The sequence below is a fragment of the Anas platyrhynchos genome, chromosome 2 (assembly GCF_047663525.1).
Source record: "Anas platyrhynchos isolate ZD024472 breed Pekin duck chromosome 2, IASCAAS_PekinDuck_T2T, whole genome shotgun sequence".
NCBI classification, from domain to species: domain Eukaryota; kingdom Metazoa; phylum Chordata; class Aves; order Anseriformes; family Anatidae; genus Anas; species Anas platyrhynchos.
In genome coordinates, this window is record NC_092588.1 from 6,497,913 (window position 1) to 6,516,799 (window position 18,887).

The following is an 18,887-nucleotide window of genomic DNA, read 5'->3' on the forward strand; positions in this document are numbered from 1 at the left end:
TGATCTTGAGGTCTCTTCCAACCTAGAAACTCTTCTGTGATTATGTGAATTTAGCGATATGGTTTAGTGGAGGACTTGTTAATGTTAGGTCAGAGGTTGGACTCGATGATCTTGAGGTCTCTTCCAACCTAAACAATTCTGTGATTAAAAGGTGTAAAGGTTAAGTGACTGAACAAGGAAATCATTTAAAAAGAGATTGGACTGTGCACTTAGTCACATGGTCTAAACATTTGGGCAGACCTGTGCGGTGCCAGGATTTGGACTTGATGATCCTTATGGGTCCCTTCCAACTTGGGATATTCTATGATTCTATGATTCTAGTATCAAATGAATATGGAATATTGACCTTTAAAAAGTTTATTGCTGGGGTCCCCATGCTATCATTCAAGCATATCTATCTATAACTGTGAAGATATTTCAAGGTATCAGTATTATTTGGAGCAGGGAATTCTATTTATTTAAGATTACCTGTTCCTAATTGTCAGAGGCATTATCCTCTGTAAATAAATCATCAGAGCCATTTTGTATTAAACTCTATTGCTTTCTGACTTGAAACTTTTAAATAAATCCAAAAGCTAGAACCTTACTACAGTGCATCAAACAATTTTCTTTTCAAATTGACAAGTTCTGTAGAAATCAGTGTCTCATTTTTATGTGTACTGTTAATATTCCAAAATCCAAAAGTTTAAATACCCAGAAAAATCACTCAGGAATTTTGTTGCTTTTTACATCAGAATAAATATTCTGCTCTTTCAATCCATTGTATAACCAGAAAAGAAAATATCAGGAATGAAGCCTGGCAAGATGGTACTATTTGTCCTCATTTCTCTCTTTTTAATGACTTTAGTGAAAAACAAGAATGACAACACAGAAGAAAGAACTCTTTAACTTTATTTACTAAATAGGCATAACAGTATAACTTCAAAAGTGTCTTTGAAAAGGCTAACATAGTGTTTGCCAAGACAATTCAGATATAGATTCTGACCTTACTTTTGCCAAAGTAGCCAGATGTAAATCCAGAATCTTCACTGGAGAGTAAATGATATCAGAATGTGTCCCTCTGCATCAGTCATCTGTCATTGACACACAAGCCAGCTATAGGGATTTCATAGTAGCCTCTCTTGAGGCTACTCTTTCATTTTCAAGAAACACAGTTCCAATAAAATCTGTTTTTTCTGTACCTGAAAATAAATAAATAAATAAATAAATAAATAAATAAATAAATAAATAAATAAATAAATAAATAAATTTCCTTCTGAGGTGAAAAATATTAGGTGCACCTAAGCTGTCTCACCAGGAGGTTAAATCAAATCTCTTGTGGATGAAAGGAGAAGTCAGAATGTAATCTATAGAGGTAATGGGAGAAGGCCCCGGGAATTAGTCTTGGAGAAGGAGAAGGGGGAGATGAAGATGAGGACAAGACCCCAGAGCTGGAAGCGGTAGAGGAAATTTCTGTAAAGCTATTGAAGAGACCATACAAATGGCCAAGAAAAACAAAGACACATCGAGATAGGGTATTAAGAAGTACTTATTGGAAGGAGAATATATCCTGGTATTACGACAGGACCACATGGTTCCCTTTAGGGTTTGAAGTCATTGAAAGGGGCAGTATCTTTCCTTTTATGACATAATTTATAAGTCACATCACCACAGCAAATTGCGATTGCATGTGAATTATGTGTCCATGCCGAGGTGTTGGCAGGGGAGTTGCAGGGACTCTGTGGGCAGAGGCTGGGTCCCTGCTAGACTCAGACAGTTCCAGCTGGCTCCAATGGCCCCACGGCAGAGCCCAGCTGAGCCTAGCACTGAGCTGGCAGCGCCTTGGGGAAAACAGATTTCTGAAAGGGCAGAGCGGACACAGACTGAGGAGGAGGCCCAGGACGAGGGAGAAGCAGCAGAGGGCCCAAGCCCCAGGAGGAGGAGGGCAGGAGGGGCTTCAGGCCCACAGGCAGCAGGGATTCCCCGGCAGCCCTGCAGAGCCCCCGCTGGAGCAGATCTCCACCCTGCAGCCTGGGGAGGGCCCACGCCGCAGCAGGGGGACATTTCCTGAGGGAGCTGCGGCCGTGGGGAGCCCCCGCAGGAGCTGGGTGTTCCTGAAGGGCTGCAGCCCAGGGCAGGGCCCCCGCTGGAGCAGAGCCACGGGTAAAGAGGAAGGAGCTGCCAAGAGGACTGACTGCAACACCCATCCTAACTTTACTAGATTTTCTGTGTTTCTTTCTAATTTGTATCTATTTATGTGAGGGAAAATGAAATAATTTAATATGTGGAGTCTTATTCATAGATGCTTTGCAATACTGCTGTTTTGCAGCTGACATGGATGCATACTTTAGTAAGAAGGACAGTTCACTTTCATGAAAGCATTTAGTCATATTCCATAATCCTAAATAAGCCTAGAATCATGGTCACACTCATACAACATTGAGATTAGACAAAAGATATGAGACCTGATTCTGTACCAAGTTACTCTGCTTTAGGTCCGGTAGGTGCGTTCTAATTAACATTTGTCTCAGTGAAAGGAAAATGAAGTCCATATTTATACATCTACCTAGATTAGTTTGGATTTGCTTAGATTAGGTGAAATTGTCCTATGCATATGTAAAAGCGATGAGGTGAGGGCTGTAGGAGTGTGAACATATTACTGGTAATAAATCCTCTTCAATACTTAAAAAATTAAATTCTCATCAGTTGGTACATAATAGTTCCATTGTCATTGACTTAAAAATAAAATGACCTGATAGGAAGGAGACACTTTCACTATTGCCATTACCTGCTATTGAAAAATGTGAATTACTTTCAGGCAGTAGAGGATTCCACTTGCAATTAAATTAGCAGTAGTGGACATTTCACCCACATCCAGGGAGATCACTGAAGAGGGAAAAAAGACAGATTCTAATTTATCACAAGCTGCTGGTTCCTTGTGAAAGAGACAGGTTTAAACTATTCTTGTCCATTTTCTGAAACCCACAGGAGCTTGAAAATTATCTGATCATCTAACTGAATGATTTATAACTCCCTTTTGGCCCCACACAAGGATTTGCCCCCAACAATTAATCTTCCTGGATATAATTGGAGTTAAAATTAAAGCTACATTGCTCCTCAATTCATTGGGATGAACTTGGCATGGTCTTTTGTAACAGTTTCAGGTAGCATACCCATTAAAAATAGGACACGATGCCATGTTTGGCTGGCCAAAAATGAAAATGAGGGAGGGAAAATTAACACAAATAACATCCTTTTATCAAGACATCAATACCTTCCAGCTGCTCAGTTCTATAGTAGCAAATTGCCATAGTAGCAATTACCTGATATTGGTAAAATAAAGGTATTCTTAAGCCCCAGTGGTATAAAGCACAGTGCAATGCAATGCAATGCAATGCAATACAAATAAATAAATAAATAAATATAAGAAATCCTCCTCCCAGTTCAGAATGAAGAATTGGTAAATAGAGCTAGACATGTTCACAGGCCACAGGAGACTCTTCTGGGTTCAGGAAAATAAATAAATAAATAAATAAAATTTTAGCCAATGGAACGACTGCATAATTTTCAGAGAATAAGCATAAAGGGTAACTTTTCATAAAAGCCGTTAGACACCTTTGCAAATAAGGTTGTCCAGCAAAAAAAAGTGCAAGCCCATGTAGTAAGGTTAACATTACAGCTTCTTTGAAATGGAGACTGCTTTCCTTCCCACAGCAGTGTCCTGTGGGGAATCTCACCCTGAAGTTTCATTGATAATTTTTTCTGCTTGGCTTCTTTTTCTTTTTCTTTTTTTTTTTCATTTTTTCATTTTTTTTATTTCCTGTGGTGTTTTTTCAGTCAAGATGAGTAATCAAGACAGTGTAAACAGAATCCTTTTGCTGAAACTTAGGAATTCAATGCCATTTGAGAATGAAACGTCCTTCCTGACTCACAACTGTGACTCCAGTGGGACATGGGTATTGTATAAATCTCTTTGTCACATGGACTAGTCTCAGGTAGATGTTTTCATAGAATCATAGAATCATAGAATATCCTGAGTTGGAAGGGACCCTTAAGGATCATCAAGTCCAACTCTTGACACCGCACAGGTCTACCCAAGTTCAGACCATGTGACTAAGTGCACAGTCCAATCTCTTCTTAAATTCAGTCAGGCTCGGTGCAGTGACCACTTCCCTGGGGAGCCTGTTCCAGTGTGCAACCACTCTCTCTGTGAAGAACCCCTTCCTGATGTCCAGCCTAAACTTCCCCTGCCTCAGCTTAACTCCGTTCCCGCGGGTCATGTTTTGGACAGTCTGGTGTGAGATGAGATTGAGGTCACACCGTTCACACTTCAGCCGTAGTAGTCAAAAAAATTTTCAAGAGAATACTGCTCAGCAGAGGAAACCCTTTAATTGACACCATAGAATAATGTTACTTTCCAGATATACAAGGGTGCTAGCATTTATACTAAAACCTTATTTGCCTCATTTTACTTGCTAGTGGTAGAATTTCTCAGCATTCAATGGGAGAAATTCTTTAACATCAATGAATTACTGAGATAGACAAGAAGTCTGGAATCATAGAATCTTAGACTGATTTGGGTTGGAAGGAACTTTAAAGATCATCTAGTTCCAACTCACCTTCCATGAACAGGGAGGATTTTCCTCTTTTGTGCACTTTCAGGGCAGAATACCATCCAGGAGGAATGGTATTATGGACCTGCTGTTGACATTCCATCTTCTGCTTCATGCCAAGACAACACAAACTCCTGCTGTGTAGTTTGACCTACATCCCAGTGCTCAAGAAGAGAAACTCCAGGTGTGAAGACTACACCTGGAGAGATAGAGGATTTAAATTTTACAATAAAATTTCACATCAACTTTGGTCAGTCTTGATGCAATCTAATTATCAGTGAGCACCATATTTTCTAGAAGCATGAGAGTATTACAGGCCAATAATAATGGGAGTAAGACCCCATTTTAGAAAATAAATAAGGACAATATTAATCTCTTTGAGATTGGGGCTCATGACCCCGCTTTATGAAGAGAAAAGCAGCTATACCCTTATGAATATCTTCTTACTAGTAACCTGTCTTTCAACAGCATTTTTGTCTCAAAGAAACAGTCACCATTAAGAACAGCTCTCCTTCTATGCTCTCTCCATCATAAAAGACATTGAAAACTACACAAGGATAAGGTTATCATTTTACTCAAAGAAGTATGTTGCTGCCAGTGAGCTAAGAGCAACAGCAGTGAAAGCTTTTGCAGTTTTCCTCTGTGTATTACTATATGAGCATTATCAATAAATAGGACAGTCTGTAACATTGTCAGTAGGACGTTCATAAAACAGTCACAAACATGAAAATATTTTCTTGCATCACAGACCTCAGACCAAGCTCCCTCTCCACTGATTCAAGTGCTGTACATGTCCACAATAAAGAGCCCCTTAACAGTTTTGCAACCCATCTATATAAAATATACCATCTTTTAAGAGTGGAAAATTATAAGAAAACAAATTTTAAGATTCAATCATGCACAATAGATTTCTACAAACCATATTCAGACCAGTATATGAGTTATTTAAGGCAGACTTAGTGAAGAAGCTCCTTCCTCTCCTAAAGGTTGTATTTGGTCCCTTAAAGAGCTTTCCAGTTCCCTCTGTCAAACTTCCTGCTTGTTGTCACCTAGAAAGATAAGTGAAGCAGGCTGTTCTATCTGAAAGTCAGATTTCTGGAGAGAGCAGTACTAGAAATGTCCATCAGAGGTCACAAGATAATATTTGCCCCTGCAACACTCTTCAAGAAATGTGATCCTTCTCAAATACTGAATAGATTTCAAATTGGAAAAGGTAAATTAAGGTAAATAAGATGCACCTTTGATGAGAAGAGGAAATGAACTGAGGAAGAATCTACCTAAGTGCATTGTGATTTGGGTGTTGTTTTTTTTTTTCCCCCTTTTACTGATCTAACAATGAAGGATTACAGTAAAGCTTTACCAAATAATGAAGACGTATGACATAAGGGAATGAAAACTGCTCAAATTGTCAACGCATTTTGTTTTTCTGCTCAGTATAAATCTTTTCTTTGCAGATGCAGATGTTATTCATTATATTGTAGATAAATTCAGAAATGTAGTTTACACTGATTTAGCATTGTACTTAATTGGTTTTAAATCTAATGCACTGCAATAAGCCTTAAGTGCTACTTTGCTGTGAAATTTAAAAGTGAGCCATACTGTAACTTTGCCTTGGTAGGATTTCTTTGTAAGGAAATATGCTTCATTTCTACAGCCTCTCACTGGGAATATAAAAAAAAAATAAAAATGTAGATTTCTTAAATGACTTCAGTTTCTAAAAGCTCATATTTGAGGATGGCATTATATGTGGGGTTAAGGTCTCTGAGACAGCTACAATAGCAAATCTGGAATCATGACATTGAGCATTTAGCTCCTAATAATGCAAAAAATGCATCAGACTATCAGCAAGTGACAGCTGGTGCTCTGGAGCAATGGATGTCTTAGAAGCACAAAGGAAAGCAACACAAAATACCACAGACATTCTGCAGATCCAAACAGCCCGTATCTTCTGCTGCCTAGACTTGAAAACACAGGACTACTTTTGTCCTCAATAATATATAGTTTCTCATTAAGAGCCAGGATATTTTGCCTATTTGCATTTTTGTGATATCATCCTTTCTGACTCCCACTCACAAAATGCATTTTTGATATGCATGAATTCTCAAAGGTAATGAGTTGTAATTACTATTTTTCAAACAGTAATTGTCTTGAAGATGAGCTACCAAGCACATTAATATGGCAGTCCAACTACTAGTAGGCATCTATTAATCCATGATATTTTACATTTTTCCTTTCTTTTCATTGAGTTCCTAAATGACTCCCTGTGCAGAATCTACCTCCTAAAGAAAGGTTAGAACATTCGTTTTCCTTTATAAAAATTGTTTAAGCAAATATATTGGCTCTTCAGATGTTGAAATCTCCCTCTTTAAAAACTTTAGCCAAACTCAGATAAAACCCAAACATCTTCATTTTTCTCTTTTTAAGGTAAAATATTTAATATATTAAAAAAAAAATAGTAGTAATAAAAATATACTTGATTATGATGTTCTAAATAACTTTTGACTGGTAACCTTCAAGTGTTTTATTTCTCTTAAATTGAGGTATCAGATCTTTGTAATCTTTATATATGACCTTCTATTCCATTACTCAGTAATTCTTTGTAAGTTATAAAACACCGCAAAATAAGATTAGGGGATGAAGAGGGAAATAAAAACTCATTCATTTATAACATTAAAGAAAATATCAAGTCAGGTAACATCCTCTCTGTGAAGAAGTGTATAGGAATTTTACTCAGGACTTAAAGTAAGAAAAACACAGGGCAGAAATTGAATTTGGCTGTTGTTTGTGGCATTAGAGAGCTGTCCAACCATAGCAATGCCAGTTCTACATGCAGCCTAAAAATAAATGTTCATGGAAGTACTTACATTGAAAAAAAAACCCTGCCATTACTATAGGAAACATACTGGATGGCTTGAAGTCAGACTAGATGAGGACACTTTTATCTCATGCACTAATTTAGATACCAGAAGTGCTCCAGTTATTCAGAGCTTGCTGCCCAAATTCAGACAACTTTGCAGCTGTGCTTGCAACACTCAGTTATGGGCAGAAGCTGCTTTTCAATTCAAAGCAAATCAGGAATCTCCATGAGTGAATTGGTTTCTCAAGACAGAGGACTTTTTTTCTTTCCTCTTCTCTTTTTTCCTGAGATTACTAGGTTACAATCTTAGTTGTAACATGTAACTGCTAATTTTAATATTCCCATCTCATTGCTTTTTTTTTGTTATGGTGTTTTCTGTTGTTTTTTTTTGTCCATTTAGGGAAATGTCATGACACAGTTCAGGAGACGGAGAACAATCTGAAAATAGCTTTTAGTAATAGTGACACAATGAAAGAGTGGAATAATTACCATTTTAAAATGTTGTGGACGTCTTACTATCCTTATTTATATGAAATCTTTACAGGGAGTGAAGGATAACCTGCGACTTGCAAGAGAAACTTAATTGCTAATCTTCATAAGGTTTTCTGGCACTTTACAAAATTTCAGGGAAAAAAAAAAAAAAAAAAAAAAAAAAAAGTCAAGTAAGCCTCCAAGCAACAGTATTTGCTTTAAGTAATTGCAACTCTGCAAATGAACCAGCTTTTCTCAGTTTAATTTTTCTTAGCAGCAAATAACAATATCAAAATAGTCCCAGGCACAAACTATACGCATCCCAGTCTTCTACCTCATCCTTAAATATGGTCTCATCTGCCTGCTTGTCTCCATTTTCACCAGTCTGTATCACTATATTACACTGTTTTCTCTGCCTCCCTCAGTTTCCAGCATCTCTCCTACCTGTAACTATCATATAACAGACAATGTCTTGTTCAGTAGCAGCAGAATTCCTCACATTCACTTATCATGTGAAGCAATTTTTCAAGAACAGGGAAAACACATAAGCTTACAGGTTTCATTTCATGACTGTGAGTTAATAAATGACACATAATTAAGAGAGATCAACAGTTAACCTTTGTTAGACAGCCTTTTGAACACTGATTATTGATCATCTCTGTTATAAATTGGTATACATTGAATAATGGCAAATATTAAGGATGCACTCTGTGATTACTAAAAATTATTTTCTTGGGATCATTGTAGGACTTCTATAAACCCACATTTTTGACATAATAACCCACAAAAAATGTATCAAAATGTTTAACTATTTTGCAAAAGAGTCATTTTTATCCTTCTCTAAAAATCTCTAGTGTCCTTGAATTTGATGGGGGATTTCTAATAATACTTTGCTTAATAATCATAGGGGAATATTCACATTAGCAATTTATTGATACAAGATTAAATACTTTAAGTAAAGGCCCAAACCAGCCTCTGTACCATTTTCATCCATGGGCTGTGTCCATGACACATTCCATGTCTATGTAACATATCTCTTACCTTTGTACAGTTTGCTCTGTGCCATTTTTAAGTCAACTGGGAAATATCTGAAAGAATAGATAATTTGCCCTTGATCTACCTTCAGGACCATCTCATAAAAATCATGGTGTATATTTAGCCTGATATTCTCATTCCCCACCAAAATATGTGGGTAGTACCTCCTGGGCATCATATATCAGAGATATATTAACTTATTAAGACTAATTAGGGTACTTCACACCTCTGTGAGCTACAATTTTATTTGTCACTTTAGCAGATGTTGCTGCATTTTTTATATTCAGCACAATAAATAATAAAAAAAAAATAATTAAAAAAAAACACTATTTTTTAATTAAAGCTAATACTTAGGACAACATTATTAAATTGTGATAGGAGCTGGAATGGTATTTGAATTTGATTATAAGCTCTTTTTTTTTTTTTTTTTTTTTTTCTAATAGCAGATGAGGCCTGTAAAACTAGTCAGCCACAGAACTGTAGGGCCCACTTTGGGAAATAAAAACCTGAGCATGCGTTAAATTTTAGGGTATTCTTCAGGTTTCTGTCTCCCTCAACACATCTAGTTCAGTCTAAAATTAGTCTGAAATGCACTCCTATGAGAAGCCGGTGTGTGTGTTGAGATAAATATACCCTCAAGCCCATCAAAACATCTCATAAAATGGCTTGGACATAACCCATGTTTTGGAGACCCATTACTGCAAACAAAGAATAAATAATCAAAACAAATTGTCCAGATCTATCAATCATTATGCCTCAAATATAGATTAGTCTAAGAGTTAAGCATCAAAATGTCTTTTTATCAAAGGAAGCTGGAAATTCCAGCTTTCCAGATGCCAATAGGAATTTCACCATTAGTTTCAGTGAAGTCAGTATTTAATGCCTCATCTACAGGTGGAAGTTTTCCTCAGCTTTCAGTAGTTCTATGAAATGATGTGTTCTGCATTTTCTTTTATTGAGATCCAAAATGATCATCTATGACAAAGATGCTGAGTCCACGGCAGAGTGTGTTTAAAGAAAAGCATATCGTTGAACTGATTATTTGCAACAATCGAAGTTTTTGGAAATGGGGTACTTTGTAGACAAGTATTACGGCTTTGTTCTGTGCATTCCCTTTGTGGAGGTGACCTGATCTTAAACAGATTTTTAGAAGATCTTTCAATGATTTGAAAAGCATGTATATGCATTTAATGGAATATATTGCATACTAGTTCCAGCCTTATAGAATTTATATTAATACATAATATTCCCATTGCTAGTTCTTGTTATAGAATGGAATTAGCTTACCAGCATTTCTTACAAAACCATTAAAATGTTCTGTGCTAGTTAATCACGTTGGCACTTTCATATGTTCCTTTTACTTGTTTTTATAGTACAACATTTAGCACCTTCACTGCTATTCTTACAAAATAATATCTTAGTGAGAGCTCTGTGCCCTTCTCCAACAGTCACTGTGAAAATCACAGAATCACAGAATTTTCTAGGTTGGAAGAGACCTCAAAGTCATCGAGTCCAACCTCTGACCTAATGCTAACAGTCCCCACTAAACCAAATCCCTAAGCTCCACATCTAAACGTCTTTTAAAGACTTCCAGGGATGGTGACTCCACCACTTCCCTGGGCAGCCTGTTCCAATGTCTAACAACCCTTTCAGTAAAGAAGTTCTTCCTAAGATCCAACCTAAAACTCCCCTGGCGCAACTTAAGCCCATTCCCCCTCGTCCTGACACAGGTGAAATCTGATAGGACTTTTGCAGAGGGTAATGCATATATTGTTATTTTATTTATTTATTTTATTTTATTTTATTTTATTTTATTTTATTTTATTTTATTTTATTATTTTACTTTTTTAATTTTTATTTTTCAATATATATTAATTATTAAGGATTTGGGGGAAAAATAAAATAATCTACATGATTTTAAAAAAGGATATTTATTTTTGATAAGGGAAAGTACCCTGTTTTTTCTTAGCAATGGATGAATTAGTGATTATAATTTCAGATGTGGTGGGAAAAAATGAAAGAACTACAGTTTTTAAAGGAAGACAATTTTTAGTGTATGCAGAGGAGCAAAAACTCTAGATATGTTTACCTAAGTTTCAACTGCATTTTCTTCTCTAGATAATTTTTATGAAGCTGAGGCAGCTGGTCAGTTTAATGCAAAACCTATCTCACTTGTGTTTACATCATCCTGTAAATGCTGTTGGGGCTAAGCCAAACATCTATTTGTTAAAAATAAATAAATAAATAAATAAATCTTCACTCCAGAGTTTCCAGAATTGATTGTGGCCTCAAAGTTTCTTCTGCTGCAGACCTGATCAGAAATTAGAAGAAAAGTATGATGATACCTAAGGCATAATTTATTGACTGGTTATTAATGGGAAAAATAAATAAAATAAAATAAAATAAAATAAAATAAAATAAAATAAAATAAAATAAAATAAAATAAAATAAAATAAAATAAAATAAAATAATTAATTAAAAAAAAAAAAAGGAAAAAAGTTTTGAGCTCTCCTGATACAGAGTGTAAAAAATCACATAATAGTAAATGGGATCACTGCTGTGTTAATAAGCCTCTTTTCTTTTCTTTTTTTCTTTTCTTTTTTCTTTTCTTTTTTTCTTTTCTTTTCTTTCTTTTCTTTTCTTTTCTTTTCTTTTCTTTTCTTTTCTTTTCTTTTCTTTTCTTTTCTTTTCTTTTCTTTTCTTTTCTTTTCTTTTCTTTTCTTTTTTTCTTTTCTTTTCTTTTCTTTTCTCTTCTCTTCTCTTCTCTTCTCTTCTCTTCTCTTCTCTTCTCTTCTCTTCTCTTCTCTTCTCTTCTCTTCTCTTCTCTTCTCTTCTCTTCTCTTCTCTTCTCTTCTCTTCTCTTCTCTTCTCTTCTCTTCTCTTCTTTCTCTTCTCTTCTCTTCTCTTTTTCATTTGTATTAGATGGTGAAAGTGCAAGAAACACCCTCAAATACTCAATAGATATTTATGATTTTAAGCTGCTATCTACCTAGCCTGGAGCAGGTTACTATAATCCAGGGATTATAATAACAGCTAAATAATCCACTAACAGAGGAGTGCAACTCACACAGCATATTACTTTAGTTTTTGTGCAGTCACAATAAAAGCAATGAACTTACTCCTAGAATAAATTACAATTCAGTGTAATGGCCTATAGACCCATAGTGTGTTGAAGAAGTTAATCAATGTACTCAGAATTCCTCTCTCAGTAGCAGTATCATTAGTTACATGATCAGAACTTTATGAGATTTGTGCAGTTCTAGAATAAGTACCTTAAAATATTTTTAACAGCAGACATTACTTTTACCAACCTCCCAAATCACTGTTCTCTCATCCAAAAAGTTCTTTGTTTAAAAGATGTAAAAATAGGATTGCTAGCAATATGCAAGTGGATCATGTGTTAAAACCGATTTCTTATAACGTACCTAATTTTCTCTTTCAGAGGTGTATAATTACAATGGCTAACATAACACTCATACTAATTTATGCCATATACACAGCTGATCTGTCACAGAGCAATCTTTGCATAACACTTCTTAGAGAAATCATAAGCTATTAGTAGAAGTGTGAATTGTATATGCCCACTTGCTTAAAATAGATAATGTAAAAATTAATGTGCTTTAGCTAGTAGACTAGAAAGTTACTGTTTATTATTTAAAATGTAATCCTGCTTAGAGGCAGCCTCCATAAACTATATGGAAGAGGAATTGTGGTCAGGCTTGCTAATCAGGAATTTAATTGTGTTGTCTGAAAAACAGATATTCAAGAATATGAGTGTAGTGCATCTATATACATGACCACATTTTTTTTTTTAATGTATATACATGTCATTTGTGTCCATATAGTGCCTCTCTGTCTCCCTATAGTAACTATATCACAAACTTAGTAATTAGCATACTATATTCATTTGTTAGAGTATATATACTCTGACTTTAAAATACAAATGTGTACAGTTTGCACAGTGACTGACTACTTGCTTTTGGACTTTTACAATTGTGGTACTCCACTCACATCCTCATATCTCACAGACTCTGACTACCCTGCATTAATGTTTGCTGTGATTTGTAAAACAGAAGCTGGATGTTTGCTGGTCATGCACAGTAAGATCCATGTACATCTGTAATCAATCTGTAATCAAGCAATAATTCAGAGAAGTGCATGCCAAAACCTCTACTCATACGCTGTTTAGAAAGCATCCTATATACCTCATCCATACCTTTACCAAGTTTCTTTTGAAGCCCACTGAAAAGGTTACATTAATTTTGCAATTGGTAACAAGAAAAGGGGAATTAATGCTTCTGAGGAAAGGAATAACCTCTTTAAAAAACAGGTTGGCACACACTGTCGGGAACGAACAACACTTAGGCACCAAGTCTCATACTGCACAGCCATTTATTTATTTATTTACTTATTAGTTCACAAGACTAACAGGGAATTATGAGCCTGTATAGCAAAGTAGATGCCTAAGCACACTCAAGAATCAAAGAAATTCAACTGACATTTGGAGAAAATGGGACTGAGAATTAAAAATAAATAGCAAGCTATGCTCTCAGAATACCACACTCATGAACTTTTTTTTTTTTTTTTTTTTTTAATCTGAAGAGTATTATTTCTCCACATACAAGATTCTAATGCATAAAATGCTGAGAGTGAGATTCATTTGACTGGCTAAATTTGGACAACTACAATGTAGTACTCTGCAAGTCTCTCTTGGCTTCCCTTACACTCAAAGGAGAGCCAGTCAATAGAGACAATACTGTTTGTAGTATAAGTCATCCCATCCTAAAGTAAATGCTAATATTTGGTCAAAGGAATCACACCTCTAACTCGGTGAGTACATAGACTAGGAATGCCCAGACATAGAGAAAAATGTTTGAAATATCACTCCTGACCTCCAGCTGCCACTCCAGAAGGTTCATATCATATGTGCCAACATAAATATTTCTGACACTCTAGGGAACCCCCAGGGGACATTTGCCAGCCCTGCCACTGGTATTTCAAGTACTCCGAGACACTAGACTTATACGTTTTGGCAACTGAATCAAACCCTTAAATTCAATTAATTTCACCCAACTTTATGTACAAGTAGGTGTCCAAATCCCAGCTGGTTGTCTAGACTCCCACATTAGTCAACAGGGAGCTTGACTTTCCCTGACATGCTTTGGCAGTGGCCAGGAAGGAATGATCATATACAAAAACAACAGGAAGTGAACTCAGGGTTAATAAATTATATAGTTTGTGGTATCTCAGAAATGTAGTATCAAACACAAACAAATTATTAGAATATTTGCTTGTACTTAATATCTGAGAAGACTGTGATTGAACCGGGCATAAAATCATGTACATGTGAAATTTGTGCAAGAATATCTAGGCACTGAAGACAGACCAGTCAAGGGACAGGTATTTTTCTGTATTATTTAACTGTTATTTATACCTTTTGAAACAATTTTCTCTTCATTTTGCTGGAAGATGCAGAGGTCATTTTAATAAGAAAAGTACAGGAGCCAAAGGCACGAAAGCACCTTTGCTGGGGCCACCTGGCACATGCTGTGGGAATGCAAGAGGGAAGCCACAGAAGCATTGAAGAACAACTTTTCTCCCCCATATTTCATCCAGCCCTTAAAAATATATATGCAATAAGGAGAACGACATTGTGTCAGAAATCTTGCCTTCAGAGACGAAGATGATTTTCTCAGGAAAGTACTTAGAAAAAATAATTTAAATTCCTCAGTGAGGGGAGACATCTAACTTCAGCCATACAAATGCTAGGTAACTATTGCTGAAGAACAAGTTTGTGGTGATTTAGACTGAACTTCCTAGCACTTGAAATATGCTATTCTGCATCTTGATTGATAATGTTACAATAAATGTCTGACTAAGGTGATTGAAATTCTATGGACAGCTACTACCAAAATTTGCAAAAGATTGTGAGTGTAATATAACTATTTTGTATTCTGATAGATAAAAAATAGGTTAAATTATAACTCAATAAGGTTCTGTTGGGCCTTTGGCAGCTGTATAAGCTCATTTTAGATTTTTGTGCCTGACTTCCTTATTATAGAATGGACATAAAACTTCCTTTATCCATTTGCAAAACCAGCAATTTTACATGATCAAGCAGTAGCAATAAGTGAGATCCTAGACCGTTCCAGTTATTTGAGATATACTAATTTATTGCCAGATTAAATAAAACAAAGTAACAGATCAATATACATTGTATAGGGATGAGTAAATTGCTCATGACTTCATGAGCCAAGCTTCCTGTTCTAAAATAAGGGAGATTCCTGTAATTTCTTCAGTCATCATTTACCACCTTGCCTGTCTTGTATCTTATTACTGAAACCTGGTTGACTATATTTAAATTTTCTTATCATGAAGGAATCCAAATTTCCATTAACTTTTACCTTTTTCCTTGAAAAGTTCTTGATCTATGATGTCAATTTTCTGTATTATAATATCACTCATCTCTTTGTTTTACAGTATCCTGCATCTTTGTTTACAGTATCACACCCGTGGCAATCAAGGGCTTGACTGAATTCACATTTTATTTTATTTTTAAATAGGTATGTGAGGTAGAAAAATAGTGCGAAGAGAAAAGAAAAGAAGAGAGGCAATGCAGTGTGACTTCCTTATTTAAATAAAACAGTTTACTTACATAGAACTGTGGTCTTTTGTTGTCATTCAGAAGAAAAGAAATTGTTTTTCTAGTCTTCTCTAACGACATATATGGTAATGGATAGTGGTTTGTGCAGTGTAAGTACAATGAGACCTACAAATCATAGATTTATCAATAATCATAAAACATAACTCAGTATATTCAGAGCACCTGCTTTTGGCTATTTTGCTGTATTTCTGTTCTCAAATTTCAGCATATTCCTGCATTTGGAAGGTTAACCCATATACTGGGAAAGCAAACTTTCCCTCTGTTGCAAAAAAAGCAAATATTTATCACCACAGGCAGGTTTATTTCTGTCACAAGCATGTGACTTATTGAAGGTTGAGATAATACCCCAGATTCTGTATCCATTTAGTTAGAATCTCTACAAAGGTTTACTATGCTAATTTTTAAAACCTGATTTTTTTGTTTGTTTGTTTTTTGTCTGACCTCCCCCCCTTTCTTTTTTCCCCTTGAATTTCATTAGGGAAATGCCATGGGTATCTCAAATGATCTTTTCAGACCTAAATGTGTCACAGACTTCACTCTCTGCCAGTGGGATAAGAGCACGGTGAGGTGTATGAAGCTAGGCACTTCTTTGCTTCTCTTACTTTGTGTTTTCTGAAAGTAAGGAAGACTCCATAATGATTATGGGTATGTTAGGAATTAGAATGTGTTTAGTTCTTCATATAAAGGGCAAGATATGCTCTAGCTGGGGGAAATAATAATAATAATAATAATAATAATAATAATAAATAATAAATAATAATAATAATAATAATAATAATAATAATATAAACTTATAGTATCATAGAATCATTGAATCACTAAAGTTGGAAAAGACCTTCAAGATCATCTAATCCAACTGTCTCCCTGCCACCAATGTCACCCACCAAACCATGTCCCAAAGTGCCATGTCCAACCTTTCCTTGAATACCCCTAGAGACAGTGACTCCACCACCTCTCTGGGCAACCCATCCCAATGCCTGACTGCTCTTTCTGAGAAGAAATGTCTCCTAACGTCTAACCTGAACCTCCCCTGGCACAACTTGAGGCCACTTCCTCTAGTGCTATCACTGTGCCTGGCACAACTTGAGGCCACTTCCTCTAGTGCTATCACTGTGAGAAGAGGCCAACCTCCAGCTCCCCACACCTTCCTTTCAGGTAGTTGTAGAGAGCAATAAAGTCTCCCCTGAACCTCTTCTTCTCAAGACAAAACACCAGCTCCCTCAGCGGCTCCTCACAGGACTTGTGCTCCAGACCCCTCACCAGCTTTGTAGCCCTTCTCTGGACAAGCTTCAGGGCCTCAATGTCCTTGTAGTGAGGGGCCCTAAACTGAACACAGTACTTGAGGTGCGGCCTCACCAGAGCTCAGTACAGGGGGATAATCATCTCCCCGGTCCTGCTGGCTACACCATTACTGATACAAGCCAGGATGTCGTTGGCCTTCTTGGCCACCTGAGCAAACTGCTGGCTCATGTTCAGGCAAGCATCAATCAGCACCCCCAGATCCTTTTCCACTGTTCGTTAATAGCCAAATAGAATCATTTGAGGAATCATTTTATCATTTCGCAACACACACAAACAAGTGTACTTAAATAAATAAATGTTTGCCAATTAAGGATTAATTGTTTTCTAATACTCATTTCCTCTCTTTTTGAAGTTCTCTGGGGACTAAAAAGTACCTCTTGAACAAAATCAGTAATTGCTTTTTTTTTGCCATTTTTGCCATTTTTGCTAGTTTGCCATTTCTTAGTAATTACAGATCAGTTTGTAATTTCCTTGGGGCAGGGATCAAGCACTGTTGTTTTTTCTTGGAAAATGCACTAGAAACATTTTGGCTACAGAGATAAATAATAAATATAAGGTCATAAATAATAAATAATAGCAAATATCAATGTTTGGGGGCAGCTATTTATCTTGTGTAAAAACATATAACTTCTGCCAAAAATATATGGTGACATCAGTTTGTACAACAGAAACAATGAGTTTTTTCCAGAAAGGATCCCATTTCACTCAGTGGACCTGCTCTACTTATCACCTGCACTCTGTATATGATAGCTCAATTAGAGTGTACAAATTAGTTTTCTTTGTGGGAAAAATCAAATGCACTCAACACTGTATAGAAATATGTCAGTCTACATCACTTGGTCCAACTACCCTGATTTACTCCTTGGTTCCATTTTATTGATTGACTGATTGGAAATAAAACCTTGGATGGCTTAGGTGAGGTGCACCCATATGTCCAAACCATCTCCAAACTGCTGCTAGCTTATGAGGAGCTCACCACACAACACTGTACATTCTTGAAGATATCTAAGCACCTGAAAGTGTTACAGGCTGTGCTGCTTAGAAGTTGCAGTAATGATGCACAAAAGTGCTGTAGTTATTAACTGTTCAAATACTGTCAAATATAGTGTGACTGTCCTTTGTCTTTTTGCAGTGTCACTAACAGGAAGAGAGTGCAAAAACTTGAAAAGGATTAATTAAACTTCCTCTACAGTTTAACTAACAGCAGAAGATTGTTATTGAGCTGGGATATTATGGTTTAGCCTAAGAAAGCAGCTAAGTACCACACAGCTGCTCACTTACCCTCCCCACATGGGCTGGGGGAGAGTGTAACTTAATGCAACATACAGGACCATCCAAAATCAAATCATATTTCTGAGAGTATTGTCCAAATGCTTCTTGAATTCCACCAGGCATGATACTGAATTTTATTTGCTTCCAAATATTCTCAACTATTTTAACAAATCATATTCTTTTAAAATTCTTTATGAAATGAAAACAAATGCAGATAGTTTTCTTTTTGTAAAATAGAAAAGTGAGAAAAATACACTTTGAATTGTGGACAAAAAGTGTTATCAATTATTTACTGCATAAAATCAAAATAATAAATATTTCAAACCACATCAAAAAACATAACAAGTAGAAGAAAATAGTTGTTATTGTCATTGTTATTATTATTATTCCTTTTTGACTTTGATGTATCACACTAAACAATAAAAGCTATGTACATTTATAAAAAAAAAAGTACATATTTTTTCACTAGTGTAAATACATATATATAACCATACATCTATTATATTAGTGTAAAAAAAAAAAAAAAGTCTTGATCATAGTGACTCAAACATTAAAAAAAATATCAAAATCTAGATATCACTGAGGAATTGGAGGTCTGATCATATCTTTTAATGTATCTTTTAATAAACCCTTATCTGCCTGGCAACATCAGCTAGAGAGATATTTCTGAGAATATACAGCATGACACCATGAG

At 35.8% G+C, this 18,887-nt stretch overlaps 1 long non-coding RNA gene across 1 annotated transcript; it reads right to left on the reverse strand.

Annotated features, from left to right (window-relative positions):
* Window positions 1-880: 880 nt before the first annotated feature.
* Window positions 881-15,816, reverse strand: LOC113842931 (uncharacterized). The gene is made up of 4 exons (XR_003495862.3): window positions 15,611-15,816; window positions 4,599-4,791; window positions 2,768-2,865; window positions 881-1,181 (listed from the first exon to the last, which is right to left on the reverse strand). It is a non-coding gene; the product is annotated as an uncharacterized lncRNA (long non-coding RNA).
* Window positions 15,817-18,887: the final 3,071 nt, after the last annotated feature.